Genomic DNA, 22,118 nt, shown 5'->3' on the forward strand with positions numbered 1-22,118 from the left:
AGATGAAATTACATACCTATGATTGTGGGAGGAATGAGCAATAAAAAGCAAAACAAAACTAAGGACATTTTAGGACAAAACTATAATAAAAGAGAGTTTGCACTTTTAAATAGTGTCAGGCAACACAAACAAAATCTTCAAGCTTTATAGATTTGCTGCTGACTTCATTGTTTATGTGGATTACACCCACAATCAAATTTTTTAAAAGATTGTTCTATAGAATCTTTAAATTTCAAACTGTTGCATAGAAATGAAAAATATGTTGAATAGTCTACTATTTTTGTTCAAAACAACTGGTTGTAAATCTCACTTTTTATGCAAAATTACAGAATAGTTCTTCAAGAGAATGGGAGAAGAAGCAGCAACTTTTTAGGGTTTGGGTTTTCTAACCACAGGAATGGATAACATAGTTTCAAATGTGCACAACTGGAATGGTAGTGTTAAAAATATCAGCGATTATTATGCTATAAACAAAAAGAAAAATAAATATAGAAATAGTAGGATTCCATGGTTTTTATATGTCTGTAAGAAAAATACATAAAAAACCAAGCAAAACATAGAAGGGAAAGAATATAAAATAAGAAATAAAGTCCAAAATGTTACAATATGTTAACTAGATTCTTACTATCTGTAATTCAACAACAACAAAACATGGCAGAAGACATTTACAAATATTTCTAAACAAAGATGCTTCCTACATAAGCATCACCACCAGACATTATAGGGAGCCAATTCACACAACCACAATCCTGTGGGGGTACACAGGGTGGCTTGATAATGTTCCTGGTGAAGTGGTCATGAGATTACACATTTATGTCCAGAGTTTCCAATGGGTACATTCATTTTCTGGTCTACAGAAAAATAAATAAAGTTATTGGTGGAGCACTAAAATGTGGGTATGTGCTGGGTAATGTACATTTACAGTTTCCTTAAACACACAAAGACAGCCCTCATACAGTCAACCACATGTTGCCACAAACCCAGAGTCACATGAATCTAAAAATTACAGCATTTAAGGCTGAAATGTTGCATGCAATTATGTGCATATTGACTTCAGAGAAATGTAAACTGGTGCAGCTGGGTATAGGAATGAACTGAAATTGGTTTTCGTATACTAACTTTCCACACTGAAAGTCTGTTACGCCAATCCTGCATTTTGTTTAATAATTATTGGCAATGCAGTTGCAACTGGAAAAAGAAAAAGAAAGGAAAAGGGGGAAAAACATTATCTTTTATGTTGCTGACTTAGGATGTAACAGGCACTAGTAAAGAAGCTTGGGGATTATATAGGGATTGTTTGTTGTAAGTATTTTCATGTTTATTTTTTTTTTAAGCAGCTCAGGAGTATAGTGTTAATTTCATGATCAGCTCTTAAAGCTCCCTATAAGACACATATAATAAGAAATTTCACCCAAAAAGTATCTGTGAAAAATGTATGTAAATCATCAGATGCATCATTTTTTGAAAAAAAGCATTCAAAATATATCATTAGTAAATGCCAAACCAGTCGACTTTTGGGTCAGTGCTATATAAAATGATTCATGAATTACAAATTAGAATTGTTAATATTGTCCTCACCAAGTTATTCCCTAACAAAAAGAACTTGGTATCATTTGCACACAGTTTTGAATAATTAGGAACCAATGAAACTAAGAGAAGCCATTCCCCCCCCCCCCCAATGCCATGGAGGCATTACATGATGGGCAAAGTCATACCACTGTAATGTAAAATGCAAGTCTTCTCTAAACAATTCTATGCCATTTTCATTATTAAAACATGCTCTTTATTTGTTTCTTCCTAATAGTATTTATCAATTGTTTGGTCACACACTCTCAATTTGCATGCCGTGCTAAGCCACTCCATGACTAAGTGTAAAAATAACAATTACAGTGGTACCTCGGGTTAAGTACTTAATTTGTTCCGGAGGTCTGTTCTTAACCTGAAACTGTTCTTAACCTGAAGCACCACTTTAGCTAATGGGGCCTCCTGCTGCCGCCGCGCCGCCAGAGCACAATTTCTGTTCTCATCCTGAAGCAAAGTTCTTAACCTGAAGCACTATTTCTGGGTTGGCGGAGTCTGTAACCTGAAGTGTATGTAACCTGAAGTGTATGTAACCCGATTTACCACTGTATGTGGGTACTCACAGCAAATTTAGGGCTGCTCTGCTGCTCCCACAGCCTTGCTGATGCTGTGCTACCCAGAGCTAATCCATGGTTCGAATAAAATTATGTCCAAACCCAGACTAATGGTTTGTCTCCACTTTATAATTAACCATCACAGGACTAACTATCAACACCATTTATGTTCAGAGAAAGACCTCATGGATCACTTGTCAAGGTCAGAAACCTCCCCCCAAAAGCTGTAGACCAGCCTTCACATCCTTCAGATTTTGTTAGATTCCAGCTCTCATCAACCCCAGCTAGCATGGTCAGTCATCAGGAATGATGTGGAGTCCAGCAAGATTTTGGAGTTCAAGGCAAAGCCTCTTGTAGACTATTACCTGCAAACTTTTCCAAATATTTGACTCTGAAGATGCAATTACACAATAAGCCAGAGCTGTAATTTTGAAGGACAAAAAAGTGAAAAAGTAAACTTGTTCTGGATATCTAAAAATGCTAAGATTGATTAAAAAAAGCAAACACTGAAATTTAGCTTTAGTACTCTTTGTGATGAGTGAGTGTACCTCTGCTGTTTTCATGACATGTTGCTTTATTGTTTTAATTATTATGATGATTGCCAGCCACTCTTAGAGAATAATGTTGAAGGGTGGGGCACGGAGTTTTTAAATAAATAAAAAGCTCTATTCTTGTATTTGTAATTTCAATGAAGCTCAATCACATGCATTAGCTAATACTTCTTAAAATTTCTCCCATAATTCAGTAGGATATTTACACAGGACTGTAACAAAGATGAAAACACCCACATGCAGTGAGACACATAGAACTGCTAAATAGAGCTAAATGCATTGGGCTCAGTTAAGTACTAATTTGTAGACTGTACCATCTTCTGCAACACACTGCTCCATTGATCAACCCAGCTCCCACTGTCAGACATTACTCATTTAAGGTTATGAAGTATTTTTTGTTTTGTTTTTTACCCCAGATAAATTCTCATCACTGAGGTATTTTTTTAAAAAATATTATTTGAGCAGTAAACATGCAAAAGGGTGTAGTAACAGTTAAAGTTTCAGAACTGAATGCAAGAAGACATTAACAGAGGCTATAATGCAGCCTTTAGCAACCTGCCACTCACCAGATATTTTGAACCCCACCTCCTCCTACACCAGCCATTATTGATGGGAGGTGTGGGGGGAAACACCTGGAGGGTGCCAGCTTATAAAAGACTACTATAATGTATATTTAATGGTTGCTTTCACAAGTGTGTCCACTGTTAAATCAATATCAGATTTTCAAGATATTAAGATTGTAATAAGGAGCTGTTCATAAAGTCCATTGCGATGCAGCACGGTAACAAGAAACCTTAAGTTTAATGGCTGCATAAAAGGAACTGGACTTGAGCTGTGAAATATCCTAAGCCACTCTTACAGCTGTTGATGAGGTAGAATCGAGCAATCCTACAATTCTACGATTCTATGATTCTTCACAATGCCTCTTTGACAGTTTCCTCGTACACAGGGTGATGACGATAATCAAGTTGGCTGCAGAGAAGCTATAATATTCCCTATTCCAACTGTTTTCTTGCACAAGCTGTCCCTAGATCCTGTTTATGTTCCCAAAGAACAGGAACAGTTGACAGCATGCAGCTTTTGAGAGGCCTTGCCCAAATAATTCTTTTGCTAAAGATATAAATTCTTTGTATGGCAGAAATGAAACGGAAATTCTGAGAGCTTCAATACATTTCATGAGTTTTCCTTATAATCTTCACGTTGTCACAACATAGAAAGCATTAGGATTTGTTTTTCATAATGCCGTGATCTTTACAATCCCGTTTCTCATACTGAATGGTATTGTCTCCCGTGCCTCAAATTACCACCAATGCATAAAATAATAATACCAGTTGATAAACAGGGTTCCACCATAAAATCATAGCAGCACCTTTACATTTGTTCTGCTACAACACAAATAAATATTTCAGTGTGATCGGTGTTGTACATTAGTGAGAAACTGGGTGGATAAAGGAAATGTGCCGGACATAAATTGTTTGGATTCCAGCAGAGGCTTTCACACAGTCCCAACAAAGGAAGTGCATAAAGATAATAATAAAATTATTTAGATGAAAATTGTCATGACAGGATGAAAATTAATAGTGTTACTGGAAAACCAAGGAAATATGTAATTGGGAATGATTATTAATAATTATTGACATAACAGGTGAAGAAATGCATTGTCACTCTTGAAAACTGGTACAATGTTCGTCAAACTGAACATTTTTACAAATCATGAAAGAAAAACCAAGGCGATGAAAGGCAAAACTAAAACAATGCAAAGAAGAAAATTATATTTCATGAAAACTCAAAAAGCAGGGCGGGGAGCTGTGAAATTCAATACTGTAATAAGCAACCTGAGCTATTGCTGGTGGCAGAAAACTGGACTACATGGAGCTTTGGTTTGATCCATGAAAACATTTCTTATGTTCTTGAGCAAATTCTACCATTTGCCAGCAATGAATAAAGGGGCACCTCCCTCACCTCCACCAATATGCTAACGAAAAACTTCCTTAATATTAAAGAAAACTGTCAGGAATTCATTTTCACTGAATTATTCACTCGGTGGTCTTGGTCTTCCATTCAATATACTTGCATGTTTCAAAGTGATGAGCACGTGGAGACAAAACATGGTTCATTTTTTTTATATAGAGGAAAGCAGCCTTTCCCAACCTATTGATCTCCAGATGTTTTGAAGCGCAACCTACAGTAGCCCCAACCAGTATGGCTCTAATTCCAAAACATATGGAACGACACATGTTGGAGAAGGCTGGGTAAACCATACAGCAACTTTCCTCAACTTCATGCCTTCCTGATGTATTAGACTATAAGTCCCATAATCCCTGACCATAAACCATGCTGTCTGGGCCTATAGTCCAAAACGTATGAAGGGCAACATATTGGAGAATGCTGCTACAGGGACTACCATACAAGAAAGTAATGCAAACTAGCCTTGGTTAACAAGGGGGTGTGATAACGTTCTGCTTGGAAGAAACTTACTTCTTTGAAGAAAGTTTGCAAGGCAATTGAAAAGAAAACTGATACTGCATGACTTTGTCCACTTTTCCAGCTCTATGATTTGACAAATAAGACAAGCAACCGCTGATGATAATGGTATCTAACCACTATCACTGCTAAAATGGTTGACCACGTGAACTCTCTCTGAGCTGCTTAGCAGGACAGTGGGATATAAATACAATAAATAAATGTTGTACCCTTCCTCTCGACAAAATCAATTAAAAAACAAACAACTAAAACTATTTAATATACTAATAGTATTCACAGCTGTTGCAACACCTTTTGCACAAACTGTGCTAGCACTACGATTTGAGTCCCCCTTGAGCACAGCACCCTCAGTGGGGACCCCTGACCTGGAAGAGGCAGAATATGCAAAATGAGAATGCTCTTAGGTTGCATCGGACTTTTTGGATAATCTTTGGATAACAAAGTGGAAGTGTTACCACTTGTTAGGCCAGAGGACTCTGTTGGTTTTGGAGTCCTTGCAAATGCCAAATTTGCCATCCATCCCAGGAGTCAACCTTAGTATAGTTGTAGCAAAGTGTCCAACTCCTGAAATTTCCCCAAAAGATCACCTCCTAACATAACTTTGACCCCTGACAGGCATAATGCTTTGGAAATATTTGATTCAACAGTAGTAATCAGTAACCAACTGTGCAGTGAGTGATGCACAATGGGGAAAATCAGGGATGGAACCTGAGCCAGTGTGGTGTAGTGGTTAAGAGCGGTAGACTTGTAATCTGGGGAACCGGGTTCGCGTCCCCACGCCTCCACATGCAGCTGCTGGGTGACCTTGGGCCAGTCACACTTCTCTGAAGTCTCTCAGCCCCACTCACCTCACAGAGTGTTTGTTGTGGGGGAGGAAGGAAAAGGAGAATGTTAGCCGCTTTGAGACTCCTTCGGGTAGTGATAAAGCGGGATATCAAATCCAAACCCTTTTTAATTCTGAATGTTGCCAGAGCCCACCCATTCCTTGTCATGTCATTGTAGTACATTAAGTTAGTGCTCTGCCCAATATAACTCTTAATTTTATTAACTTAAAAAGTACACCTAAGCTGAAAACAGGTCTGAGAAAGTGATGATGCAGGCTTAATTGATGATATGCTCAGATTAAAAAAGGAGGCAGTTGCTATCTCAGAAATAATTAGGATGAATAAATAATTCACATAATACATTTCCCATTCATATGACTAGCCTTTATCTTCTTTACGCACATGTCTGCATAGACAACCTTATTCCGGAAACCAGACAATCCTGGAATTTTTTTCATATCATGGTGCATTCCTTACCTACTCCGGGCAACACTGTAGTGGGAATTGCTCAAGACATATCCATCATCATCTAATTCACATTTTACATTTGCTAATAGGGATGTGTTCTTAGAATTAGTTAGTGTGTGTGTGTGTGTGTGTGTGTGTGGTGTCAGAACTTGCACAAACTCAGTTCTGGCACCTTCCAGGTGGGCACCATTGCCATTCTTAGAGTATGAGGAAGTTATTCATGGTAAGTTCCAGAGATGATAGATAGATAGATGATAGATAGAATTGGCCCAAAGAATAAATCTTCAAAATAACCACAGCTAAATAGCGAAACAAAACAGAAGAAAATAACTTTGGGAGATCTTAAGGAACTTGCAGAGAGGGGTTCTATCTTGAGGTGCAGCTGAGACCCAAGCAAACTCAGATGAAGCAGCCCATTAGAGGAAATTAATAGTTCCCTTCTGGAAACTGTCACAATTGCCCAGAATATTACCGCTATAATCCAAAACTATGAGTTAAACTTACTCTTTTGCACAGAATAGCAACACCCAAATTCAAAGTTAATGTCTCTCAATTCCACACTGAAATGTGATCTCTTAAATTTTATTCCAGTCAACTTCTGAGCAGCTATCAAATCTCATGTTTTGATTCAGCAATATGCAGAATCATTTATAATTGCTCATGCTTAAATTGACATGAAGATCTTTTAACAAATAGAAAAATTAATCACAGAAAGGAAAGAATGTTTTGTATGATACTGCATTCAAAATTTGGTAGTCGTACTTCATGGCTACTGTCTTAAGTACACACCTCCAATCCCACCATCACTCCGTTTTTTAAAAATTTCCCATAAAGATCACAGGTAATCCAAGTAAAAGGTAAAGGCAAAGGGACCCCTGACCATTAGGTCCAGTCGTGGCTGACTCAGGGGTTGTGGCGCTCATCTTGCTTTATTGGCCAAGGGAGCTGGCATACAGCTTCTGGGTCATGTGGCCAGCATGACTAAGCCGCTTCTGGAGAACCAGAGCAGCGCAGGGAAATGCCATTTACCTTCCCACTGGAGTGGTACCTATTTATCTACTTGCACTTTGAGGTGCTTTCGAACTGCTAGGTGGGCAGGAGCAGGGACCGAGCAACGGGAGCTCACCCCGTCACAGGGATTCGAACCGCCGACCTTCTGATCGGCAAGTCCTAGGCTCTGTGGTTTAACCCACAGCGCCACCCGCATCCCTGTTAATCCAAGTATTTCCATGTGAATCTTGCTTTAAGTATATCACCAGAACATGGCTGCATTTCAGCAAGCTAGTACAGAAGTCATATTATATCTAATGACTTCTATGGTGTGCCCCCTCTCATTTTTTTCTCACTATGTCTTAAATCTTCTTGATCTTTATGAAGCGCACTTGTAGATCAAACCAAGTAGTTCATTTAGTTCAGCAGTCTGTTTTAAAAGTGGTTAACCTGATGCCTGGTAAGGCAACTCCCAAGAGATGATGATCACAGTATTCATAGATATACAGATCGACAGATCCCAGTATTCACAGGTATACAGCCTCTGGACTTGGATTTTTATATCTTTAAATATTGACAGCCTGCCTCAATGGGCATCACAATGGTTTTCCATGTCAAATCAATTGCAAAATTTCAAACGATCTCGTATTACCTCTACCTTTGAAAAACAGTTCTTTACGAAGTACTGCCGTGTTGTTTGGCCCCTGACCCTCACAGGGACAAATTTAGATCTCGCTCTCAAAACACTGTATTTAAAAATGCTTCTTTCATTGGTGAGCTGCAGGAGGAAAGTTATTTCTCTTTGCTCTAAACCACATGCTGCCCAGAAGGAGGAAGTTCCACACAGTAAATGTATACAGAACAGTTTCCTACCTCTGTGTGCCGTAGAAAATCCCACTGTGTTAAGTAGGGTTCTACTAAGGCCACTAAAACATATTAGCCTATTAAACTCTCTGTTTCTTTATTGTTCTCCAAATGCTAATGAAATGTTCCAGTACAGTGTTTATAGTAGAGTACTTTAGAAAAGCAATATGCTAAAAACGTTTCTCTTAAAGTGACAGCATTTCAAAAGAGAGGTTTCCACAAAGCAACAAACAGACAGGCATTTGCTGCTCTGCTGCTAAGCCTCCAAATTTACAGTTACTATCCAATGCAAGTTCTCTGGTTTGGGATCAAGTCACTTTTTGGTTAGCATAGTGTTATAAGAAGTCGAAGGTCTCAAATATAGAATAAATATTCATAAATGCACACACATATAAGTATATCAACCACGTGTCTGAAATAGTACAACAGAGGAATCCTGAAGCCATTTTGACTCACCCAGTGACCTCAAATGTTCTTCTGCAGTAAGGGAAGCAAATGGGAAAAGCTTTCCCATTATCTTTTCACTTACAAATCCTTCAAATCCTGTATTAAAGATGTATTTGTGTGTGAATAGGGTGAGCCTGTGACCTGGATTCAGAAAGTATTTATCATCACAAAAGAATGGCCAGGCTGCCCAGGTAATGCTATCAGGGATCATTATCAGGTATCATGGCAGACAGAATTTCTCCTATGATGTGTCTATGATGCTTTTAGGGTAGTCTTTGGCTAAGGGGTTGGGCAATGTCAAAAGTCTTTAAAGGTTCCTGCACACTTTTGTTTTGGGTCTCTCCCTCCTTGCAAAGAGGGGAGGGAACTCTGTTGCAATAGAAAAATAAATATCTACCTTGCTTTCCACTGGATCCTGCCTCCATCCATTCTTCTCTGACTGATCATGGACTTAGAAGACTCAGAGTCCCATGGGAGTTTGGCAGCAAAAGCCAAACTCCAATTTTTACATCAATAGTAACTATTGTAGTGTTGCCCTATAAAACACATAGTGGATATGAAGCAGACAACAGTCTACAAAGAAATTTTAGTACTACTTTGAAGATGCTTAATGTATAATATCATTATGTAGATAAAGGGATGCCATAAGCAGTTATGAAATAACTATAGCCCAGCTGCTGCTTCTTTTGTGATCACTTGTAGCCGAGTAAGATTGTCTTCCATAAACACGGTCTTAACAATGAGTCCGTAAGTGACCATGGAGGGGTTATTTTGTAATTGTTGGTGCAGCACTTTGGCTTTTTGGATGTTGAGTGATAGGCCAAGCTTTTCGTAAGCTTCTGCAAAGATATTTAGGATGGTTTGGAGGTCATCCTCTGAGCGTGCACACACTACATTGTCATCAGCATACTGAAGCTCTATGACTGAAGTTACAGTAACCTTACTCTTTGCTTTCAGCCTGCTCAGATTGAAGAGCTTTCCATCTGTTTGATATAGGATTTCTACTCCGGTGGGGAGTTTCCCTTCGACAAAGTGTAGGATCACGGCAATGAAAATAATGAATAGAGTTGGGGCAATAACACAACCCTGTTTAACACATGATCCCACTGTGAATGGTTCACTTTATGAGCCATTATTATCTGCGATTGTTGCTGTCATATTATCATGGAGGAGCAGAATGATGTTTACAAATTTATTTGGGCAGCCAATTTTCAGAAGGACAGTCCACAGGGCATTACGATTTATAGTGTCAAAAGCCTTAGTCAGGTCAATAAACGACATATGCTGGGGTTGGTTTTGCTCCCTGCATTTTTCTTGAAGATGTTGAGCAGTGAAAATCATGTCCACTGTCCCCCTAGAAGGCCAAAAACCATTTTGGGATTCAGGAAGGGTCAGATATTGTTTAATGTATCACAGTATTTTAATATTCTTTTGGAAGCCGCCCAGAGTGGCTGGGGAAACCTAGTCAGATGGGAAGGGTATAAATAATAAATTATTATTATTATTATTATTATTATTATTATTATTATTATTATTATTATATTGTTACGAGACGGTTTGCTAAGATCCTTGCAAGAATTTTGCCGGCCGCTGAGTAAGATTGTCTTCCATAAACACAGTCTTAACAATGTGTCCGTAAGTGACTCCCCTTCGAACTTACTGCCTTGGGGCACCCTGTTGGGAGTACAAGACTCCCAATGGCTTCGCTCACAAGGGTCATAGGAACGTGCAGGGCCACTCACCACAACAAGGTGATTCAGCCAGTGAGTAAAGCCCAGCAACAGTGGCAGCAGCCACTTGGCTTGCTTTTGCTTGCCTCTCTCTCCTGGATTCCTTCTCACAGGGCAGCTTCTGGTAGATGCCTTGTGGTGGGATGGGACAGTCCAACAGGAACAGGAGCAGATGTTCTGTCTTTTCCCATTTGCCTGCCCCCCACACTCTGAATTATAAACAGCTATAGCTTTGTCTTTGTGAATTTCCTACACACTCCTAAATAAATAAATGAAAACTTTTCAAAAATGGGAAATGTTCCTAGTAAAAGAACCACACTTCTAGCATACTTTTTTCTTTCCAATGCAATGAATAACTCCTTCATTCCAGAGAAGTGGGTCTTGCTCAAGAGATGGAGGTATGGACCCAGTATCTGGGGGGAAAGGTGCCCTCTGGCCTTGCATTGGGAGAACACACCACTTCCCATGTACACATCTCACCCCTTAAGACAAGACATGGAAAGGTAGAAAGGCATGGTGCACAGGGAACAAAACCAGTCTGTTATGCTGCTTACGCACAACATACAAATCAGATACAGTATGGACCTGCCAAAGCTATACAGCCAAGTTAGCACTTGCAGCGAAAATATTAATTAATCAACATCAAGTCTCTAGAAACTATGAATAAAATGTACAAGATACATTCTATGACCAGAATTCTTCATACGTCAATTAATCTTTGGGCTTATCCCCAAATACTCCACTGGTTCCCATCCCCAAACTCTTCGCTTTGTGCACAAGGGATTTGCCCCTATCCTACTTTCCAAAAGGACCCAAGTGCATTTCCACTAGGATTCATCTTAGCCTTTCATTATTATTTTCATTATACTTCAAGGTTATACAGTTAAAATTACTAATTTTTTATTTGAACATTTATATTAAGCTACTGAGATTTTTAGCAGCTTAGCAGCCTTATTTCTTTGTAAGAGAGTAAGCCTCTTAGATTCTGCATATGGGCTTCTCATCTAAAATGAAAGATTTCAGAAATGAATTTAAAGGTAACGCTGACTTAATGAGGCTTTTTAAACTAAGGACTGAATATCGATACGTACAGTTCCACCCGTTACACAGCTTCCGAAGCTCAGTCTCTCGCACACGCTTTAGCATCATTACCACTGAGTGAATGAAATAGTAACACTTTCACTTCTATAGTTACTGTACTTCAAAGGTATTCTCAGCTGAACCTCAAAATATTATTTCTTGGAAGCAAAAAAAAAAAACTAGTTGGGGATTCAAACAAGGAATTACTTCCAGGCCACAGTAACTAGATAACAAGTTTGAGCCAAAAGTATTGACATAAACAACTTGTGACTCAGCTGTATCTCCAGTTACAACCAATTTACATTTTTTTTCTTGAAACCCTGGGAAATCAATCGAGACTACTACAATTTTATCTCATAGTTAATTTATAAAAGATTATTTGAAAATATTTCATGTTGGGATAAACATTAACAGGAGAGAATTAAATATAAATATAAAACAGCAGAAGTAAACAAAAACAACAATATCCATTGCCATTATTTATTACATGTCTAATTGGATAAACTCCATACAAAGATAAAAATAAACAAGACTTTGCCTGCAGCCTTACAATCCAAAACTTGCAAAACAAACAATAAAATTATTATTTTAAGAATAAGAAATTCTGAACTCTTTTTGGAGCATGAAGAAAAAGAAAATTCATTGCAGGGAACAAAAAGAATCAGCTCTGTCCTTTATATGACTGCATGGGATGGAGAAACCTCTCCAAAAGAACAACCCTGGAATATACTTTCTAGTATATGAATAATAGAATCTTAAGAATTGGAAGGCACCCCAAGGGTCATATAGTCAGAACCCCTGCAATGCAGGAATCTCTGCGAGACTATCCATGACAAATGACCAGCCAACCTCTACTTAAAAGCCTCCAAGGAAGGAGAGTCCACCACCTCCTGTGGGAGTCTGTTCCACTGCTGAACAGCTCTTACTGTCAGAAAGTTTTTTCCAAATGTTTAGTTAGAATCTCCTTTCTTGCAACTTGAAGCCATTGGTTTGAGTCCAATCCTCCAGAGCAGGAGAAAACAGGCATGCTCTCTCCTCCGTGTGACAGCCCTTAAAATGGCTATCATATCTCCTCTCAGTTTCCTCTTTTCCTGGCTAAACATACCCGGCTCCTTCAAGTGCTTCTCATAAGGCTTAGTTTCCAGACCCTTGACCAGCTTGGTTGCCCTCCTCTGCACATGTTCCAGCTTGACAACATTCTTCTTAAATTGTGGTGCCCAGAATTGGACACAGTAATTCCAAGTGTGGTCCAAGGCAGAATAGAGTGGTACTATTACGTCCCTTGATCTGGACACTATACTTCTGCTGATGCAGCCTAGAATAGCATTCACTATGTTTGCTCCCCCCCACTCCCTCGCAAACACCCCTGTTTGTGATGTCTGGTGGCGAGTTCCCAGGATCTGCACTGAGCTAAGTTTGACTGCTGCAGGTTGCTAACTCCTCCCTCTCTGCTGTAACTCCTCCTCCTCCGATCCTATGTTCCGACAGACAGAGCAATCAGCCACACACATCCTCAAGCCTGCAATGAAAGAAAAATAATCAGGCCAAAGCAATCAAGCCTCTAGCAAAGCACTCAGTCACTCCCTGAGGCCTGCTATCAATCTATCAAACTTTTAAACAGCTCAGAAAAGCAAGCAAGAAAGCTGCCTTACTCCAAAAGACAAAAGCTCACTCTCTTCAGTCTCCTACAGAAATTCTTGTTCCTGTTTGCGAGGTCTGTTCTAACTATATGGAATATAACTATATGGAATATAGTTAGATGCAAGAAGCACTTATTTGTCTTTTCAGAACTGTCACTATAAATCCTATGATCATTTACCTAGAGTACACCCCACTGAATTCAGTGGGACCTACTTCTGAATACGTATGTTTGACCTGTAATTGCACAGAATTACTTTGAGAATGACTATGGCACATCAGACAATATCCACTAAAGAAAACCCCTTAGCAGCATCTAACCTATCACAAGAAAAAACATAGTCAAGTAGATGAAACAGACAATCTGATTTGGCTTCAACAAATATGTAAAATAAAATTCACATATGGCTTTTATGAGAGCCCCCCCCCCCCCGACAACATTTTCACATATATTGGATCCCTTCTACCTCCCATCTAGGTGCAATCTTCATAGCTTGTTTTCTGGCTTTCTGGCTTGCCAAATACACATGCATCTGCCACTAATATAGGCAAAGATTCATTTTTCAGGCCAGCTTTTTATTTCTGTGCTAAACCATTCCACTTGGTATTTTGCTAACTCACAATGACAACTTTTACAACCCACCTGGACTGTTAGAAATGTGCCTATTGCATTTGCAGGACACATGGAAATGTGTATAGCTGTCTAATAACTGAAACATTCAGAGAGGAGGTGATGGTGATGATGATGATGGTGATTCAGTATTACCCATGTTGCCATTACTCTTAATAAAAGACAAACACACCAAACCATAATTGAGACATGATTGTGATTTATTAAAGAAAACCACACCAGGGCCAGTTCCTTGAAATGGTTATAGAAAGCTTTTGGCTTAGAAGATATCAGGGCATATGCTGTGTAACTGTAGACCACATACTATGGCCTTGATTATATACTAATTGGACAGTAGTATCATTGTTCTGAAATAATAATACTACACCTTCCAAAATACACAGGGAGTTAAATTCCCAAAGCTAGGTATAAAATCTTTTAACTAATAAATGGTAGCTAACTGAATTAAGTTGAAAGCTTTACAAACCACATAATTTTATGTCTAAGAATCTGAAAAAGCAAAAGAAATGTTAATTTTCTATGAAAATAAGCAGATAATTAGAGGTACATGTGGGAAGATGTGGGAAGGAAAAGAAGAGAAAAGCCCCAGAGCAAGTCATTGCTCAGTCACTAGGCAAAGGCAATTTTTAATCCTTAACCAACTATTGTACACTCCCTTTACTGAAAGGCAGTACAACCAAACCATTAACTTATCCTTTTACATTATAAAAAGTAGGAATGAGGCACTACTATTTATCTCGTTTCATGCCCACACAAAACAGGGAAATAGGGGAGAACTGTAGCTCAGCAGTGGGCACACTATCTGAAGCGCTGGAGATCTGCTGTTAGCCAGAAGAGATGACACTAAGCTATATACTGAACTAGTTTCTTGTGTTTCAGGGTATCTGTGAGCAAACATAGTGTATTTTTGGCATGCATTAAACAGAGGCATGTCAGCAAACATCTGTAGATGTGTCATTTCTAGTCAGATGTAACAGTGGGAGGAAAGGTTCGAGGTTAACAAAAATCCAAGAAGTGTATGGCTTGCAGCCATGCTTGCTTATATCTTGCCTCTATAGCTGTTTGGGGGAAGAAGAGGTACAATGGGGAGAGAGATCATGAAGATCCATGTTGAGGTTTTAAATAATCTCCAGGAACACATAAACTTCATCCCACCTTTTCCTTCCTGCTGCTGCTGCCATATTTCTTTCCCCCGCTTTGTGAATGCAATGAGGAAAGTCACTGAATCACTGAATGTGGCAGACTGAAAAACAGGAGCTCAACAACGTTTGAAGTGTGGCATAGTCATGGGACAGCTTGAGGACTGGACATGCACACATTTACTAGCACATATAGTATAATGTGGAAATGGTTTGGACCCTAACCATTTAAGGTTAATTTAAGGAAGTCAATAGAAGGAAAGTTTTCCAACAACTTCCATCCCCTGCACACCCCAATATATTCAATATATAGGATGTGTGGGTTAAATAAGGATGTTAACAGCATGCACCAGCATTCTTCAATCTTGCAGGATCTACTTCACTTTTTCTTAGAACTCCAAGATCTACCAGATGGATCCAAGTGCAAAACAGTGGTTTAAAAAGAGGGGCAAACACTTAGAATTAAGGCATCTCTTGGGACATCTCAGCCCAGGCATTTATTTTCATCACCATTACTCAGTTCATCACAGTCTTTTCATACATCCCCCTTCCCCCGGGTTCCCAAATTTTATTTGTTTCAGCAGTTTAATGTTTATGTTTGTTTGCTGGGGTGGGTGGGGTGTTTTGTTTTTTAGAAATCATTTGCAATCACTCACAGATCTACCAGTAGGTCCTGATCTACCTTCTGCCCATCCTAGAATACAGAGCAGCAAGAACCGTATAAAGAAAGAAAGAAAACTTATTCAAAGAAGAAAAAGTCATCTATTTGACTTTCTCACATAGTGCTATTTACAAGGTAAAATGAAATGGTTTAAAATAAAAACTTGTAGGCGAAGTCCTTACTGATACAAATGCTTAATATTGTGTACAATGGTCCCAGTCTCACTTACTGAAATTTCAATATCAATATATTAAACCAAGGTTGTATGCTGAAACTAAGCCTCATCTCATCTTCAGATGTCATGCCAAACACACCAGGTGGTTTTTGACTATGGTTTGGTGTGATGTTTTAATGACAAACCTTTTCTTTTTTTTAAAAAAAGCCAGTAAATTATAGTTGGAAACTATGGTTTGTATTAATTATGGTTTGGTGTGACCTCTAAACTGATCCATCATAGTTAGAATCACTGTTCTGTCTTCAGGCTATTCAGGGTAGAGTGCTAAACAGATGAAAAATAAAAGTAGATTACCAGATCTAAACCGTGGTTTATCTATATGTTTGGATACTCAAACCACAATCTCAGTTCTAAACTGTAGAAGCACAAGGTACTGTTTGCCTGTGATTGCTTTTTTCCTCCTCCCTCTTTTTACATCATGTCATTTAGATTGTAAACTAAGGGCAGGAATTGTCTTTATTCTGATATTTGTAAGCTGCTCTGGGAGCCTTTTTCAGATCAAGAGCAGGGTAAAAATGCTTTAAATGAATGATAAATAAATAATTATCAATGGAGCTATATGCAAGACAAGGACCAACATCAGTCAAAACTGACCCATTTTTATGACATTTGGCAGGGGGGGGGGGAGAGATAAACTTCTGCTTAGTGACTAAGGTTCTCACATGCATATTAACTTTCCCAACATAGCTACAAGCTTTTCAATTAAACAATAAAATAAAACAAACAAGTGAACAACTATTTATCTTATCAGTGGTTTTTGCAGTAAAACTGTATATTTTTTTCTGTTCTCCCCACCCCACCTCAAACTTCCACCATGTATACAGTCTGACTCAGCCCTAAAAGCCTCATACTACTGAGATTCAACTCAGCCTTAAACAGGGTTGAAGGATAAATGCCAGCCAATGTCTAAATTACTGAAATGTAAAGTGATAATGTCTATCACATTGCAAGCTTCAGTGTTGGGATGCTCTCAGCCTTACTGCTTCAGGGAGGAGAAACGAAAACTACAGTGTTGCTGTCATTTTTAAACATATACCTTGCAGTCACTTTAATACTACATTAAGGACGCTGCTGGGATTCAGTATTTAAAGTATTTGTTACTCTTAAATTCTGATTTGGAAGTGGGTCAATAACCTTCACTCTTTGTGGCATGCATATTTTGAAAATAAAGGCTATTTACCTAAACACACCTCAACCTACCTGATCCTAACAATCACTCCAGCCTTCAAAACATGTGCTGTCATGAATAACAAGAATTATGGGAATGTGCATCAGAGCCATTTTCTCCTTTCTTGCCGCTCTCCTTCTGCCGTTGCATGATGTCTTTCTTGTGAAGATCCTGGCTTGTATTAAGACAAAGTTCTTTGTTGTGTCTAAGCCAAGGACCACTGGCTTAATGGCAGTCAACAAACCAGGAAAACTTCAGTTTACAAAGCCTGGAATAATAATCTGAATGGAGCCAACTTTGTTCTGAGAAAAACTCCATCATCAGGACATTGGACTTAAAGAATAACCCTAAATTAATAATATAGCTTATGAGTTAAACTCTTAGCAATGACCATTAAAAAACAACAACCTGTCAATTGAAAACTATCAGTCTGTTCTGAACAGCTTTTAACACATTTAGATTTTTTGTCATAAAATATTCTATTTATTTCCCAGCAGCTGGTGTCAAAAAAGTTGTTGTTTTTAAATATTACTCTTAAATAAATAAAATCTGTTTTCATATTGTGTAAAATTAGTTTTGCCTGCTGTGAGTTTGTGGCATTATGAAGTGATCAGTTCTCTCCATTAATTATTTAAAGCAAGGCTATCAAATAAACTTGACTGAAACATTGTATAATATGTACAATTTGTATAAATCTGGCATTTGTGCTTGTACACAGTGGAGATCTTACTTGCCCTTTCGCAGTTAGTTGTTACAATTCTTATCCCACCTATTTTACAGTAGATGAAGAAACATTCTGCTTTTGTGCATGTGAGGCCCAGCACCAGTTTTCCAATAGTACACTACATCCTTCCTTTGATGGCACCAAGATATATTTAAATAATTCCCCTGGCTGTTCACATGGGTAATTGCTTTTCAACTGGCCTTGGGTGGCATTAAACTCTTTATTTATTCTTTGTTTTAATTTCTGGTTTGACAGTGCCTCATACTTTTATCAAACACTACTTGCATTGTTAGCAATTCCTCTGGAGTCTTAAAATTACCCTGTCTTTCAAGGAAGCTATAACTGTATAGCCATAATTATTCTCATATTTTATTCTCACTGCCATTTTTGGAAGGAAGGAAGGGGTGGGAATTGAATGAATCTCTCTGGCTTAGGAGACAGAAAAATACTGTGTCAGATCTGTAATGACTTTTAAGGCAAAGGGTTATCATGACAGTACCAAGATATAAACTGATAACAATTAAGTAAAATCATCACTAAGAATGAATAAGTGGCCATAAATTATTGTGTGGAACCTTTCTGTATATGTATTTTCCTGGAATTAGGTTGCCTGAGATAAGGTCTCATACTCTGGTATAGATTATGTAAGGTTCCCAGACTGCCCTGTTTTGTTTGGTTTTTGGTTTTTTCTCCTCCAATTTCCTTTCCCCCCTTGATGCTTTTATTTATATATGATAGGGATAAGAAACTCATAGGAAACTATAACTACCACCAGCCCTGGCCTCTGGGTATGCTGGCTGGGGCTGATGAGCACTGGAGTCCAGCAACATCAAGAGGACCATCAATTTCTCTTCCTTAATAGAGGCCAACATGGGATAAAAGGACATTCTTTTCAAGCCAACAACCTGAATCTCACTTTAAGATGTGTATGGCACATATATAAGCTACAAACAGCCTAAACTGGGCTAAGGCCACAGTGCAATAATTTCTAAAGTGATCCTTGTGCTAACAAAAGGGGCAGCTTGTCTCCTTGCTCTAACAATTAACTGAATCCTTGATGAAGCTCAAGAAGGTCCTGCTGGCACTGCTGTGCTTGCCCTCCAACTAAAGCCCTTTTCACATGTTCAACTGAACATCTAACACAGGAGGGAACAGGGTTTTACCTACTGGTCCAACCCCTGTGCCTCCTCAGTATCACCATATAACATTGTATGAGCAATTTATAATAGAAATGGAAGAGGAAGAAGGATTATTTGCTGCTATACTTCTCTTCCCAACTTGTATAGCATGAATCTACATCCTAGGATAGAGCTTCCTGAGAATGAAACCAACTGGAATTGTAGCCCATGGTATCCTGGATTTCCTGTTGCATGATTCACCCTGTTACTTAAACCATAAAATTCTGATTGAATCTACTTCACTCCAAACTTCCAACTAAGTGTGTCGTATCTTTTCTCCAGTGGTTTCTTTAGCTGTTTGAAAAATTCAGGAGAAATTGTTTCGGATAATTCAGTGATCTGTGTTTGCTAATCATCCCTGGTTTTAACAAACCAAAATGATTTCATGAAGGAGAATTCCTAATCAGTAGCAATTCTCAATTTTATGCTGCAAGGTCCAAAATATTAAGTTCCTTTTGCTGAAAAGATGAAAGCACAATTCTAAGCTACTCAGTGGTCCATATACTACTACTTCCTAGCTGTATCTTACTTTTGCCTAGGCCTACATAAAAATACAGGGTCTCACAAGCTATTAGACCAGCTGCTTGGAATTATTTTTATTTAACTGACAAAATTTCTTTGTTCTGGTCAGGGAAGTGCCATCAGCTCAGAGGCGAGAGGTGGAAGGGCAGCTGGATTACAGGAAGCCTCCAAAGATCGTGGGAAGCAGGACTTCCTCAGCGGAGAAGGGAAGCCCCGCCTCTAGTGGGGAAGAGATGCAGGGCTCAGAGGATGCAAGAAAGAGCCAAGACACCGTGCATGAGCAAAGCGGGAGGGAGGGAGGTCCCCCTTTACCCAAGCCCTCCCTGCGCAGTAGGTTTTCACGCAGAGAGGGAAGGTGTCGGATGGGGGTCAAGAGACTACTCTGCTGGGGAAAGTTTAAGGACCGCCCACTCTCAGATTCTGCTAGTGACTGAGCAAGACATGGAATTGAGGTGTTCTGCACTGTAAATGTTTTTGCACCAATAAAGCCTTTGAAAAGACCAGTGGGGATCTTGCCTGTTCGCTCTCGAGCAACCACGCCAATAGGTTTTCATTAAGATTTTGTAATTCATACATTCCAATGTACCATATCATAAATGAACAGGACTCTAAAAGCCTCCTGATACCTGGGTATATTTGAACATTTCTTCTTTAAAGATGAAGATTTATGGTGACCCTCAATATAGAGGAACTGACATTGATGGTGTTTTACAAAAATCAAATTGCACAACACTTTTCAACCAACTGTTTATATTTTGCATTGTTTTTCTTTATTATTTAATCAGATTCACAGAATCAAAGAATAAGATATCAACATGAGATACTAGGTGAATATAGGCCTAACTAGCAAATGTGGTGGACGTTTGCATTTTAAAAGTGGACTAATAATACAGATTATATGCAATAATACAGATGATTGTGACTGACTTTGCAGTATGATGTAATATTTTGTTGTATCACCACTAGCTATGGATTGTTGTGGAGCAGGGCAATGAAGTGCTCACCTATGTGGACAATGATGTAGTTTTAAGGAGCTTAATAAAATATTTTTTCCCTCATTCTAATCCTCTTCACAGTGACAAAAATGGAGGAAGCTTAAAAAACTGAATATTCAGTTCAGAATTAGTTCACAAGGATTGGGGGCTTGGTGGGATGTTAAAACATCAGACTGATGAGAGGTCAAGCCAAACACGACATATTTAAAGTGTGGGTCCCATTTTTCCACATAGAAACAGTGTTAGAGAGTCATCCATTATCCCTTTTACCTTTCGAAAGGTGGACTTACTTGACTTATGAAAGGCACCATGTTGTAATCTACCGTATTTTTTGCCCTATAGGACGCACCGGCCCATAGGATGCACCTAGATTTGGGGGGGGCATAAAGGAAAAAAAATATTCCCCCCCCCGGCACGGGGCTGGGGCGGGGGAAGCCCGAGCTTCCCCTGACCCCAGCCCCCAGAACAGGCAGCTCTCCGCGGGCTCCCACACCTTGCGGAGAGCTGCGCGAAGCCCGTTCTGGGAGCTTGCGGGGCTGGGGGAGTGGGAAGCCCTCTGCCTGCTTCCAAACCGGGTTGGGAGACAGCGGGATGGTGCGCTGCGCCTCCCTGCTGTCCCCCGAGCTTGCGGGGCTGGCAGCGGGGAGAAGAGGGCTTCTCCCCGCCGTCAGCCTCCAAACCACATCGGGAGACAGTGGGATGGCGCGCTGCGCCTCCCCGCTGTCTCCCAGCTTGCGGGGCTGGCGGTGGGGCTCTCCTGAAGCCTGGAGAGTGAGAGGGGTCGGTGCGCACCGACCCCTCTCGCTCTCCAGGCTTCAGCGAAAGCCTGCATTCGCCCCATAGGATGCACACACATTTCCCCTTCCTTTTTGGAGGGGAAAAAGTGCATCCTATAGGGCAAAAAATACGGTATTTTGTAAGTCTTTGGGGCTTTAACACCATTCACATTTGCTACATCCCCTTTTCCCCCAATTCAGATTTTATTATTAATTTTGTCACTTTACTGCTATATGTATTATTACTTTTTTTTAATGGACATCTCTCTCTCTCTCTCTCTCTCTCTCTCTCTCTCTCCCTCTCTCCTAATATTATTCGCTTAGGGAGCATGTAGGGAAATTTTCAGTTACGAAGAAAAATCTGAGGATTGCATTGCTTTTAAGCCTGTGAAGCCATCCACTGTGTAATTTCACACCTTGATATCAAGTTTAACCATATATATACTCAACTCTCTCAGCCCCCTCATCATATAACAGCCACTGAACCAAAACTTTCAGGGATGTGACTGTAGTTTCTTACCAAAATAGTAACAACAACACAACATGCTGCAGTAATCTGATATTATGAGATGCAATTTAGAAACTCTTATTATGACTTAGACTTGTAGTTCTAATTTATCCCTTCAACACATCCAACTTGCAAATCAAGTGAGTAGTTTTTTACTATACTGTATAGTAAAAATGTTCCTATACAACATACACCAAAACATAAATGAATTCTAAATAAATGCCTCAGAAAAACTGCAAATACTTACATCTTTCAAAATATATAAAATAACACTTGTACTGTAATAGAAATGTGCAATCTTTAAAATCTGAAAACCATGTGTGTGGGGAGTGACAAAATACAGTTTTTCAGGGCAATTTTTTAAAAAATT

General features: G+C 39.2%; 1 protein-coding gene across 42 annotated transcripts in view; it reads right to left on the minus strand.

Moving 5' to 3' along the window:
* Nucleotides 1-22,118, minus strand: part of ZBTB20 (zinc finger and BTB domain containing 20) — a 641,091-nt gene that overhangs the window by 331,935 nt on the left and 287,038 nt on the right. The gene's annotated exons all lie outside the window — the stretch shown is intronic.

The sequence above is a fragment of the Podarcis gaigeae genome, assembly GCF_964106915.1.
Source record: "Podarcis gaigeae genome assembly, chromosome: 4".
Taxonomy (NCBI): domain Eukaryota; kingdom Metazoa; phylum Chordata; class Lepidosauria; order Squamata; family Lacertidae; genus Podarcis; species Podarcis gaigeae.